Source organism: Odocoileus virginianus, chromosome 13 (genome assembly GCF_023699985.2).
Source record: "Odocoileus virginianus isolate 20LAN1187 ecotype Illinois chromosome 13, Ovbor_1.2, whole genome shotgun sequence".
NCBI lineage: Eukaryota > Metazoa > Chordata > Mammalia > Artiodactyla > Cervidae > Odocoileus > Odocoileus virginianus.
Genome location: NC_069686.1, coordinates 27,301 through 40,079, shown reverse-complemented (window position 1 = coordinate 40,079; position 12,779 = coordinate 27,301). Strand labels below are relative to the sequence as shown.

The 12,779-nt window shown below is 44.7% G+C and overlaps 1 long non-coding RNA gene across 1 annotated transcript; it reads left to right on the top strand.

The window, feature by feature from the left end:
- Window positions 1-1,334: 1,334 nt before the first annotated feature.
- LOC139037982 (uncharacterized) lies at window positions 1,335-10,658 on the top strand. The gene is made up of 3 exons (XR_011490888.1): window positions 1,335-1,602; window positions 3,700-3,797; window positions 9,768-10,658. It is a non-coding gene; the product is annotated as an uncharacterized lncRNA (long non-coding RNA).
- Window positions 10,659-12,779: the final 2,121 nt, after the last annotated feature.

Sequence of the window (12,779 nt, the reverse complement as noted above, 5' to 3'; positions counted from 1 at the left end):
CACAGCGGTCATAAAGGTTCACCCAGACTCTTTTCCCCAGGCCACAAGTGATAGGGTAGGTCATCACCAGGGATCCACCTGGCAATAAACATGCAGGCCTGACTTCCTTGAAATTTTACATGAGGACTAGCCAGTTAATGGGTAACCAGGAGCAAAGACCACTCAGCTGGGAGTCTGTGGCCCCACGGGGGACCCTGCTACAGCGCAGTTAGGGTTCCCAGGGGTGGTGTGGGACAAACCTGGTTTCCAGGGTTGCAGCCGGGAGCCCTCTGTCCCAGAACCTAGCAAGTTCAACCGCAGAGGTCTGGAGGCTCTCCCGCCTGCTGACAAACCCTAAGGCAGCTCAGCTGGGCTGGAAAGCTTCCCAGGGTGGTAATCCCCCTCGGGCCGGAGTTTGCCCTCCCCACCCCCAGCCCAGGACTTGCTCTCTGCAAACCGAGTGACCTCCTCAACAGCCGGGGCTGAGCGCGCCTCCTGTGAAAGTGGGGAGCGTGAAGAGCCTTGGCTCTGGGGTCCACGCAGCGCCTCACGAGTGCTCAGCTCTGCAGCTGTCGTGCAAAGCAGCCACGGACAATACATAAACAAATGCGCACTGCTGGCCCAATAAAACTTTTCATGGACGCTGAGGTTTGAATTTTATGTAATTTTGTTTGTCACAAAATCATTTTTTTGGTACTTCAAACTCATTAAAAATGTAAAAGTCATTTTTAGCTTCTGGGTTGAACAAAAACACGGGACAGCCTGCAGGCCGTGGGCTGCAGACCCCTGCTTTGGAAGCGGCTCTCCTTCCCGCTCTCTCCTCCTCCCCCATCCCTCGTTCCTCCCCGGCTCCCCGCGCTGGTCCTCAACTGCAGCCCAGACGCAGCGGCCGGCGGTCAGGGGGCGCTGACTCACAGGCTGACTCAGCTGCAGGCGTGCATCCAGCACACGCCTCGGCCCGGCAGCGGGGCGCCGGGCGGGCGGCACGGCTGGTGGAGGTAGGGGCGTGGCGGCGGCCGCGCCGGAGTCGGAGCGGCGCGGGCCGGGGCGCAGGAGCAGCTTTGCAGGATCCTGACCTCTGTGGGGCCGGGCAACCCGCGTGGCCGGGCGCAGTGGCCGCGCTAGAGCCTGGGCCCGGAAGGACTACGACCCCCCCCTGGCGCAACTCAGGCGCTTAACACCCAGAGCGCAAGGGTCGGCGACCCGGAGCTGTTGCGCAGGTCCCTAGGAGCCAGTCCTGGGTGAGGAGAGGCTCTGGCTGCGGCTCCGCCCACCGGATCACACGCCCCCGTCCCGGCCTTTTACCCCGCGGTCCAACTCCGGCTGGTCTCCTCCAGGCAGCCTTCCCACCGGGCCTGCTAGGAGCTAGTTAGGGTCCGCCCCAGGGCGGCCAGGGCACCCTTCCGGGCACCTTCTCCGCCTGACTGTTTTGTGTCTGGCTTCGTCACCAAACTGTGAGCCCCTGGGGGGCAGCGACCAGGTGTCAGAAGGCTCTGGATCCCTGGGGTTTAAACAGCGCCCGGGGACAGGAGGAGGTGGACTTGTAGTGGAGCAAACCAGTGTTAGGGATCCCACCTGGGGCACAGGCGTATCAGATCGTCCAAACCCGTAATAATGGAATAGGTAAAAAATGACGTTGTTACACCCATAGTCAACCCACTCCAATACTGTTGCCTGGAAAATCCATGGACAGAGGAGCCTAGTGGGCTACAGTTCATGGGGTCGCAAAGAGTCGGACTCGACTGAGCGACGTCACTTTCACTTTAGTAATATGTAAAAATATTCTACGCTTTGTGTATTAATATAGAAAATGACCAAATCACTTATTTGAAATGATACATATTAGAATTACACATTATTAAAATATCAAAAATATGAAAATATATAATTTGAAATTATATATTCTGTATTTACTTTTCTGTTACATAAGCGCTATTGTTTAAACAATAGGACTAGTCACAATGACAATAATTCATAGTAGGACGAATTAAACAAATAATATGTATGAGAAAGAAATATACAAATAGTTTTATAATGTTTCCGTCCTCTGATAGGGCAATTTATTTTAATCCATTATGGGTTACTTAAATTTTGTGTTAAAATACATATATATGAAAGGTTATGTACTGTATGATTGCAACTTTATGACATTCTGGAAAAAAGCAGAACTATGAGAAGAATGAAAAGATTAGTAGCTTCCAGGAGTTGGGGGTGGAGCTAGTGACGGGGATGAATAGGTGAAGCACAACATCAACAGTGAATTTAATGTAAACTCTGGGCTTAAGCTGATGATGTGTCAATGCGGGTTCATAGTAGCAATTGTACCACTATGTCTGATATGTACATAATGGGGGAGGCTATGCATGTGTGGGGGTGGGGGGTATATGGGAAGTGCCTGTACTCCCCCCTGGATTTTGCTGTGAACCTAAAACTGCTGTACAAAAATTAATTTTTAAAAAAAGATACATATAAGACTTTAAAAAAAAAGAAAGCAAATATAATAGGACTAATTACCAATATTTAATTTAAAAAATAACAGTGACATTGCTGTCCTATGATACAAAGCACTTTTTACCTCTATGTCCTTGCCTGCAGCCTTTAGAGAACACTTCCTTTATGTAGTGATCAAACTGAATGTGGTTGAACATAAAATTCTTTGACTTGCAACTCTGCTGTTATTAAGCCAATTTTATGCTGATTCCGGCTGTCAGTTCAATGTAATAGCACCAAGCTAACAGTCCTCTCAACCAAATCATTTGAGCATGGAATACTTAGGGTCTTACTAACAACAGCAGGTTTTTAGACTGTAGGGATTAGTTTCCAGCTCTCCAAAAATGTGCATCCACTTTGTACCTACAGGCTGATTTTGGTAGACCAGCTGTTTGTGAGTTCCTTTACATCTATAAATTCAGTATGTAGGCCATCCATGTCTAAAATAGCCTTCTTTTTAAACATTTTGAAGCACTCTGGATGTCATAAGCTAAACCTCTGTTTCTTAGGAAAAATGGTTTTAAAGCCCAATGATATCTGAACTTGGGAAATTAAAGTTGAATGACAAATAATTTCCAGTTTTAGTAAAGAAATGATCAAGTCCTGATTAAACTGACTGTCCTTTTCTGGTGATGTTTGTTTTATTTCCCCCAGACTGAGTCATTTTTCATTATATGAGTTTTTGTTACTACCTACTATCACATTGAGCAAATCAGGTGCAGTCAGCTCACCAATTTTTGGTGTCTGAATGGCCTCTTCAAAGATCAGACAGTTTTAGAGAACAGTTTAGGGATTTCTGCTTGCAACCCTTTTCTCCATTCTCAATCTATCCGCATGTTAGAGAAAGTCATCATTCTTGTCCCACACTTTGAAAAGATGGTTTTGTAGAAGACTAAGTTTTTTTTTTAAATTGAAGTATAGTTGATTTACAATGTTGTATTAATTCTCTACAGCAAAGTGACTCAGTTTTGTATATATATTCTTTTTCATATTCTTTTCCATTATGGTTTATCACAGGATATTGAATATAGTTCCTTATGCTATACAGTAGGACTTTGTTGTTGATCCAGTCTATATAAATCTGTTCACATCTATGGCAGGTTAACTGTGGTCTATGACTGACCACAGTGAGAGCTGTCTTGTAGGCACATGTCTGCAGAGGATCATCTTCTTCCATTTCTAGAAACTCAAGTGACTTATTAAATGCTTTTGCATGTTTTGAGGAAACAGAAGTCACCACACCTTTTATCATGAAAGCCTCGGTATCCCAGGAAACAACCCACACTCCAATAGTTGTGCTGTGGACAATTTTGTAAGACACTCAGCAGGTAAGAACTTAATTGACCATAAGTGAATGGGTTTATTTCTGAGCTCTCTATACTGTTTCACTGATTTATGTCTATATTTGTGCCAGGGCCATACTGTTTTGGTTACTGTAGATTTGTAGTATAGTCTGAAGTTAGCATTTTTCCTCCAGTGGCCACTATATCCAACTGTGAATTGGTTGGGGGACACTGAAAAAAATGATTTTGATTAATTTAGAAGCCCTTGGCTGTCTCATTGAAGAGTTGTGAATATCAGTTTCTACTTTTACGTTCCTTTCTCAACCATGAGCTTGCATGTATGCTTAGTTGCTTCAGTCATGTCCAACTCTTTGCGACCCTATGGACTGTATCCCACCAGGCTTCTCTATCCATAGGATTCTCCAGGCAAGAATACTGGAGTGGGTTGCCTTGAGCCACCTGGGAAGCCCTTCTCAACCATGCCCAACCTCAAATTCTTTTCTGCATATTGTGAGGGGTGCCCCTTTTGATTTACCACTCTAAACCAGGTGTATATGTTATGCCAGTAGTCAGTAAAGTAACACAGATAGGGGTTTTCCTGGTGGTCCACCTTCCAATGCAAGAGACGTGAGTTCAATCCACAATCGGGAAACTAATATTCCACATGCCATGGGGCAACTAAGCCTGCACACTGCGCCAGAGCACCTGTGTAGCACAACTGGTACCAGTGCAGCCAAATAAATAAACAAATGTAATTTTTTAACGTTACAGTTGTTTAGACTTCTAAATGATCATCATGTCTGGTTCCTGCTGGCACTGATTGGTATTGTCATCATTCTCATTTTCATCAACTGAACTATTAAAAAACATGGCCACAATATTCACCATGTTAAAAATTGAACCAGCACTGTCTCAACACAAATCACAACAGTCAGTTCACAGGCAAAGTGGATGTTCATGCATTAGATTACAGTGCACTTGAGTTGAATCCCTGGGTTGGGAAGCATGGTTATAATGAATGATCCATTATCAGGAACTGCAAATTGTGGTTGCCATCAGCAGCAGTTGAAACTAGGGAAAGTGCCATGTCCATTTGGTACTAAAACCCATATGACTTTCAGCCTCTCTTTTAGGGGTCACCTTTGGGGCTTGTACCTGAAAGGTTGTTGCTGAACGATAAGACGCCAGGATTCTTGGCCTCCGGAGAAGACGAATTCAATCCGGGGCCAGAGACGAGGCTGGATCGCTCAGAGCTTTTGTGTAATAAAGTTTTATTAAAGTATAAAGGAGATAGAGAAAGCTCTGACATAGGCATCAGAAGGGGGCAAAAGAGTACCCCCCTCCTAGTCTTTAGCTGTATGTTATATAGTCACTCACAGTCTGTTAATGAAAAGAAAGGAATGTCATAAAATTTAGAGTGGCACCAGATAATTCATCCCTGGCCATAAAACGACTGAGAAGGGCAGAATACCAACAAATAGTTTCGTTTACATAGATTAGGGGAACAATACCTGAGTAAGTAAGTTAGGCCATTTGGCGGAATCAACTTGAAGATAGAGTCTGGGATTCATTAACATATCTTAAGACAACATTTCCATACAAAAAAGAAATGTATTGGTTAACTCAAGGTTTGAGAGTAGTTAGCTTCAGGTGAGACCAGGTGTCATGGCCACACAGCATGTTGAGAGAAAACTCCTTTTAAATTTGTATAGAGAAGGAACAACATATCGCTGGTTTGTTTCTTAAGAGAGATAAAATGTCTGGCACCTGCAGCCTCTTTCCTCCATTTGGAGACCCCTGGCCTTCCTGCCTGTTACCCTCTCATACCTTTCCCCCAACCTTCTGTGCCCATTACTGAAAACTTGGAATTTTCTCATCCCAGGGAACAGTTTACCTGATGTAGGACTTTTACTGCTAAAATAAAGAGAATCCCGGACAAACTGGGTTGGTTGTTCACAATAGCAAATGCTTGCAGGATCAAGAACTCAGCTTCAAGGTAAATAGTGTATAATGTGTGAAATTAAAAAGGAACAAGTCACAGATTAAGGAAACAGGTTGGTCAGAAGCAATGGGGGTGGAAATGGGTGAAGGAGGTCAGTTATAAGATAAATGAGTTCTGGGGATGTAATGTGGAGCATGGTACCTATAGTTAACAATGCTGTATTGCATGTATGAAAGTTGCAGTGAGATTAGATCTTAAAAGTTCTCATCACAAGAAAAAAATTATAACTAGATGGGGTGATAGATGGTTACTAAACTTATTGTGGTTATCATTTTGTACTGCATACATATGTCAGATCATGTTGTATACCTTAAACTAATATAATGTTATATGTTAACTGTATCTCAATAAAACTGAAAAAAAGTCTCCATATTAAAAAATCAATTGTATTTCTATATACTAGCAACCAACAATTGCAAATTGTAATCTTTAGAATTCCATTTATAATAGCATTTTAAAAACATAAGTGCTTCCCTGTGGTCCAGTTGTTAAGAATCCACCTGCCAATGCAGGAGACAGGGGTTTGATTCCTGGTCCAAGAATATCCCACATGCTACAGAGCGACTAAGCCTGTGTGTCACAAAGCCCATGTGCTTTGTGCTGCGCTCAGCTGCTCAGCCGAGTCCAGCTCTTTGCGACCCCATGGGCTGTAGCCCACCAGGCTCCTCTGTCCATGGGATTCTCCAGGCAAGTATACTGGACTGGGTTGCTGTGCCCTCCTCCAGGGGATCTTCCCAACCCAGGGATGGAAACCAGGTCCCTGCATTGCAGGCAGATTCCTTACTGTCTGAGCCGCCTGGGAAGCCCATGAGCCACTGAAAGTGGGTGCCCTGGAGCCCATGCTCCACAACAAGAGAAGCCACCACAATGAGGGCCCACACACCGCAACTAGAGAGAGCCCATAGTAACAAAGACCCAGTACAGCTGAAAATAAATAAATCTTAAAAGAAGCATGACTTAAGTAGGGATAAATTTAACAGAATATATTTAAGACCTGTACACTGAAAACTATCAAACTTTTGCAACAAATTGACAAAGACCTTTAAAAAAATAGAAATACCATGCTAATAGATCAGAAGACTCAGTGTTGAGATGTCTCTTCTGCCCATATTGTTCTATAGAGCCAACTCAACCCCAATCAAAATTCCCGCAAGCATTCTTTAGATAGGAATTGACAAGCTGGTTCTAAAATGTGTGTAAAAATACAAAGGACCTACAATAGCCAAAATAATTTTGAAAAAGAACAAAGCTGGAGGATTTACACTACCTGATTTCATCATTCAGTAGTCTTGTAACAGTGACCGAGAAATTAAGACAATATGATGCAGGCGTAAGGAGGAACTGATAGATCAATAGAATAAAATGTAGACTTACCTGGTGGCGTAGTATATAAGAATCCGCCTGCCAGTGCAAGGGACATGGGTTTGATCCCTGGTGTGAAAGGGTTCCACGTGCTGCAGGGCTACTGTGGCCACGTCCTGCAACTAAGTGAAGTTGGAGCTCTGCACCAAGAGGAGCCACCACCTGCCACAACTAGAGAAAGCCCACGAAAAGCAGCAAAGAGCTGGCATAGACAAAAATAAATAAAATCTTTTTAAAAAATAGAATAGAGTGCAGATATAGACACATGTATATATGGGTAGTTGATTTTTAACAAAATATCAAGTGATGACACCGATGGGAAAGTGATAGAGTTTGTCACAAATGCTGCTGGAACAACTCGATATCCATATAGAGAAAAAAATTAAAGCACTAATCCATGCCTCACACTATATATAAAAATTAATAAATTCCAAATGTGTTAGAGATCAAAATGCAAAATCTAAAACCATAAAGCTTCTAAAAGAAAACATAAGAGAAAGCCTTTGTGAGCTACATGATCTGAGGCAGAGATTTCTTAGGTAGGATACAAAAACAAAAACCACAAAAAATGTTGATAATTGGACTTCATCAAAATTTAAAACATTTGCTCATGAAAAGACATTGTTAAGTAATAAAAGACAAACCATTGACAGAAAGAAAATTTTATTTATGTGACAGAAGACTTAGTGCCAGAATGTATAAAAATTCTCAAAACTCAATATAAAAAATAGGTCAAAGATTTAAACCATCACATAACCAAAAGAAGATATATAAACATCAGGTAAGCACATGAAAATGATGCTTATCATCATTAGTAATTAGGGAAGTAAAAATTCATGCTATAATGTTAAACTGCAACACACCTACTAGAATAGCTAAAAGTTAAAAAACAAAACCCAAAGAACTGACCACACCAAATGCTGGGGAGGATGCAGAGCAACTAGAACATGTGTATGTTGTAAGTTTTCCAAATTTGCTGACATACTGAGTGCAGCACTTTCACAGCATCATCTTTTAGGATTTTAAATAGCTCAGCTGGAATTCCATCACCTCCACTAGCTTTGTTTGTAGTAATGCCTCCTAAGGCCCACTTGACTTCACACTCCAGGATGTCCAGCTCTAGGTGAGTGACCACACCATGGTTGTCCAGATCATTGAGAACTTTTCTGTAGGGTTCTTCCATGTATTCTTGCCACCTCTTCTTAAGCTCTTCTGCTTCTGTTAGGATGAGATGGTTAGATAGCATCACCAATTCAATGGACATGAATTTGAGCAAACTCCAAGAGATAATGGAGGACAGAGGAGCTTGGTGTGCTACAGTCCACGGGGTTGCAGAGTCGGACACAACTTAGCAACTGAACAATAACAAAATGTTGCTGGTGGGAATGCAAAATGGTATAAGCCACTTTTGATAACAGTTTTGCTTTCACTCTTTTTTTTTTCTAAAGTAAACATGTACTTACCATATGACTCAGCAATCCCATTCCTAGATATTTGCCTACACGGAAAGAAAACATATACCCACACAAAACCCTGTGTGTGAGTGTGCTAGCAGTTTTATTTAATAATAGCCTATAACAGGCAAACAGATAACAATATGTGGTACTTCGGTATATGGAAACTACTCAGCAACAGAAAGAAACTACTGATATACACATCAACACGGATAAATTTGAAAAGCTTCATGTTGAATGAAAAAGCCAGTTTTAAAAGGCTACATACTGTAAGAATTCCATGTTTATATCATTCTATAGAAAATAACAGAAATCAGATCAGTGACTGCTAGGGGCTGGGGATGAGACACAGGGTAACTTTGTGAAGGTGTTAAAAATGACCCATTTAATGTTTGTGCTGGTGGTTACACTATTACATACATCTGTCAAAACAGAACTGTTCATTCAAGAAGAGTGAATTTTACTACTTGTAAATTATACTGCACACCTATTTTTTAAAAAAAGAATGAAATAATGCCATTTGCAGCAACATTGATGGACCTAGAGATTACCATACTAAGTGAAGTCAGAGAAAGACAAATATCAAAGGTTGTCACTTATATGTGGAATCTAAAAAAATGGTGCAGATGGACTTGTTTATAGAACAAAAACAGACTCCCAGGCTTAGAGGGCAGGCTTATGGTTGCCAAGGGAGAAAGGTGGGGAGAGGGATGAATTGGGAGGATGGGATTGGTATATGCACACTGCTAAAAGGAAAACAGATCAACAAGGACCTATTGTAGAGCACAAGGAGTTATACTCAATGCTCTGTAATAACCTAAATGGGAAAAGAATCAGAAAAAGAATAGATATATGAATGTGTGAAAGATGCTCAGTCATGTCCAACTTTTTGAGACCCTATGGACTATACAGTCCATGGAATTCTGCAGGCCAGAATACTGGAGTATCCCTTCTCCAGTGGATCTTCTCAACCCAGGGATCAAACCCAGGTCTCCTGCACACAGGCAGATTCTTTACCAGCTTAGCCACCAGGGAAGCCCAGATATATGAATATGTATAACTAAATCACTTTGCTGTACATCTAAAACTAACACAGCATTGTGAATTAACTATATTCCAATATGAAATTAAAAAGAATCAATGTGCCATTGTGCTGTTGAGACTGGACTGTATCTATTCATCTCCATTTCTTAACAGGGAACCCAGCCACCCAGGACTGTCTCCTCTCTTCATCCTTCCCAGGGTGAGCCCTGAGTAGCCTGGCTTTTATGTCAGAAGACACGAATGGACACCAGGCAAGGGGAGTGGCAGGGGGTGAGGGTGGAGAAGACTGTCAGTTAATCAGTCACCTGGGGTCCCCTGGTGGCCCAGAGGGTAAAGAATCTGCCTGCAATGCAGGGGACCCAGGTTTGATCCCTGGGTTGGGAAGAACCCCTGGAGAAGGAAATGGCAATAGTATTTTTTTTTTTTTTGTCCACTCCAGTATTCGTGCCTGGAGAATTCCATGGACAGAGGAGCCTGGTGGGCTGCACTCCATGGGGTCACAGAGAGTGGGACACGACTGAGCGACTAACACTTTGACTTTTCAATCAATCACTTGTTAAGTCCCAGGCCCTGTCCACCTTGTAGAAACGATCTGAAAGCCCCTGTACCCTAGAGCCCAAGCATTCCACAACAAGAAAAGTCTCCACAATGGAAAGCTGTGTGTCACAGTGAAGAGTAGCCCCCCCTGGCTGCAACTAGAGAAAGCCTCCACAAAGCAGCAAAGACCCCGTGCAGCCAGAAATAAATTACATATATGCATGTATAATATCATATGTATCATGTATCTACACACACACACACTATTTGGTCCCCATAACAACCACCTGGGTGGATACTCTTCTTGGCCTCATTTCCAGAGTAGACACTGAGGCAGAGGGAAGTTAAGCAACCCAGCCAGGAAGGAACCAAGATGAGGTTTAAACCCGTGTGAGCCTGATCCCAAAGATGAGGTTTTTGAACGTCCCACTGCTGAGTGTCACATGATAATTCTGGCTTTTGTTTTTAACCTCACACCTTTGCTTCCCATACCTTCTCCGGCGTCAGGCATGGGGTGGGGAGGGAAGTGGGAGGGGGAATCTGGATGGGGAACACATGTAAATCCATGGCTGATTCATGTCAATGTATGGCAAAAACCACTACAATATTGTAAAGTAATTAGCCTCCAACTAATGAAAATAAATGAAAAAAAAAAATTAAAAAAATACCAAACAAACAAATTCCGGGAATTCCCTGCACACAGGCTCCTTCCTGTCTCTCGACCATCTCCAGCTGGAATGCCTGAGTTCTGCTCTAGCGTCTGAGTGAACTTGACTGAATCGGACCAATGTGGGGTGACTCACAGCTAGGAAGAGCAACCCCAAGTACAGACAAGGTCGGTCGTCTATGGCCACCACGCCGGGTGAAGCTGCACCTTGTAGCCCCGGCCGGAACCCTTCCGCGGGACCAGGGCAGCGCCCCCTGCTGGAAGGCTGTCGCAAGCGAGCAGAGATGCCGCATACCTGGACTCACCAGGACACTCCAAGTGATGCCTGCCTTTCAGAGTCAGCAGAACTTGGCAAGAGCTGGTGGCACTGACCTTCTCTGCTTCAGGGAGGTGACCCGAGTCTCCTGCGCTGGCAGCCAATGTGGAGGCTGTGATGCAGGCACTCCCATTGCAGCATCCCAGCAGGCCCACAGGCATGAAGGGCAAGAGGAACCCTCCTGACCGTCTCTGGTCCACCTTAGTGGACCCTAGCACTAGTCATTTCCCCCACTGCAGGTGCTCTGGTTCTTCTAGGTGCTGATGCTTTGGCATCTCGGCTGGTTTGGAGGTGGGCGCCTCCAGCAGAGTCCCTTATTCTTGGTCAGGGTTTGTGGTGGATCCTAAGTAAACTTCACACGGAGCTGATCTCCTGGGCTAGGCTGGGGAGCAGGCAGGAGGCAAGGAGATGGCAGGGAAGAGAAGACGGGCAGGAATCCCTGTGAACAAGCACAGTGCCTTGCACTTGGAAGGTGAAATGGGGGACAGCAGGCTGTGGGGTAGAGGTGATGTTGCAGACTCATGGGGGAGGACCCTGGAGCTAGCATAGGGGTGCAGGAGGCATTTTTATACGTTTCTTGGCTGTGAAAGCCGCCCCTCTTGTGTGGTTCGGCACATGGTCTTCGTGCTTCCTGCCCAAGTCATCAGGACCATGACTTCCTTTTTCCAAGCAGTAGCCCCAGAACTTAGAAATAGCCATTGACTCCCCACTTGCCAGAAGCTCCATCCCAAACTCTGTCTTCTCCTCCTCCCCACCTGAGGGCCCTTCCTCTTTTACCTGGGTCCTGCCTGCCTTCTGATGTCCAGCTGAAGCCTTGCCTCCTTCAGGTAGCCTTCCCTGATCACCCTACTTGTGCTGATTTACATCTCCTTGGAATTTCATAAGCATCACCATCTGTACCTGCCACTTGGCCTCTGCACAGTGCGTTTACCTTGTTAGACGTTCACCCTGTTCCTCTGGTTTTCTCCAGTGGGCCAAATGGGCAGCATAAGGGCCTTGTACTCCACAGCTGAGAACAGAGCTATACCCCAGGAGGAGGTGTCTGGTTGCAAGGAGACTTAAGGAAAGGGGATTTCCCATGAGGGCAGGGAGACCCCTAGGAAGCCAAACAGGGTGTGCCCCAGTCATGATGAAGTAGGCTGCTACTGCTTCCCTCACCCAGACTCTCCAGGTCTTCGTGGTCTCAGCCTCTCTCTGAACATCCACATCTTTCTCCTCATCAGCTTCCTCTGCTTTAGGCCAAGACGTGCATATCGAGGCTCTGGCTTCAAACCCTGTGAGTCCTGTGCTCAGTGGAGTAAGACTGAGGCCCCACTCCTGTGGGCTGGGGGAGAGAATCTGTTTGACTCCTGGGTCAAGGGACTTCCTGGTGCTATCACCAGAGGTCAGCAGGGCAGAGTCACATGAGCTGTGCAAGGGCTGGGATTCTGGGGAGTGTGGTCAAGTCCTCCAAGGAGGGAGTGGGGTTTGGAAGAAGTGGGGTATTTCTAGTACAGGAAGGGAGATGGGTGATAAGGGCCGATGGACCGCAGCGCCAGGGCCGAGGCTCCAGGTCAGACCCTTCACTTCTGCTCCTGCCCTTTCTGACATACTGGTCACAAACTGACTGCAGACTTCCCCAAATTCTGTTGACTTTTCTCACTTG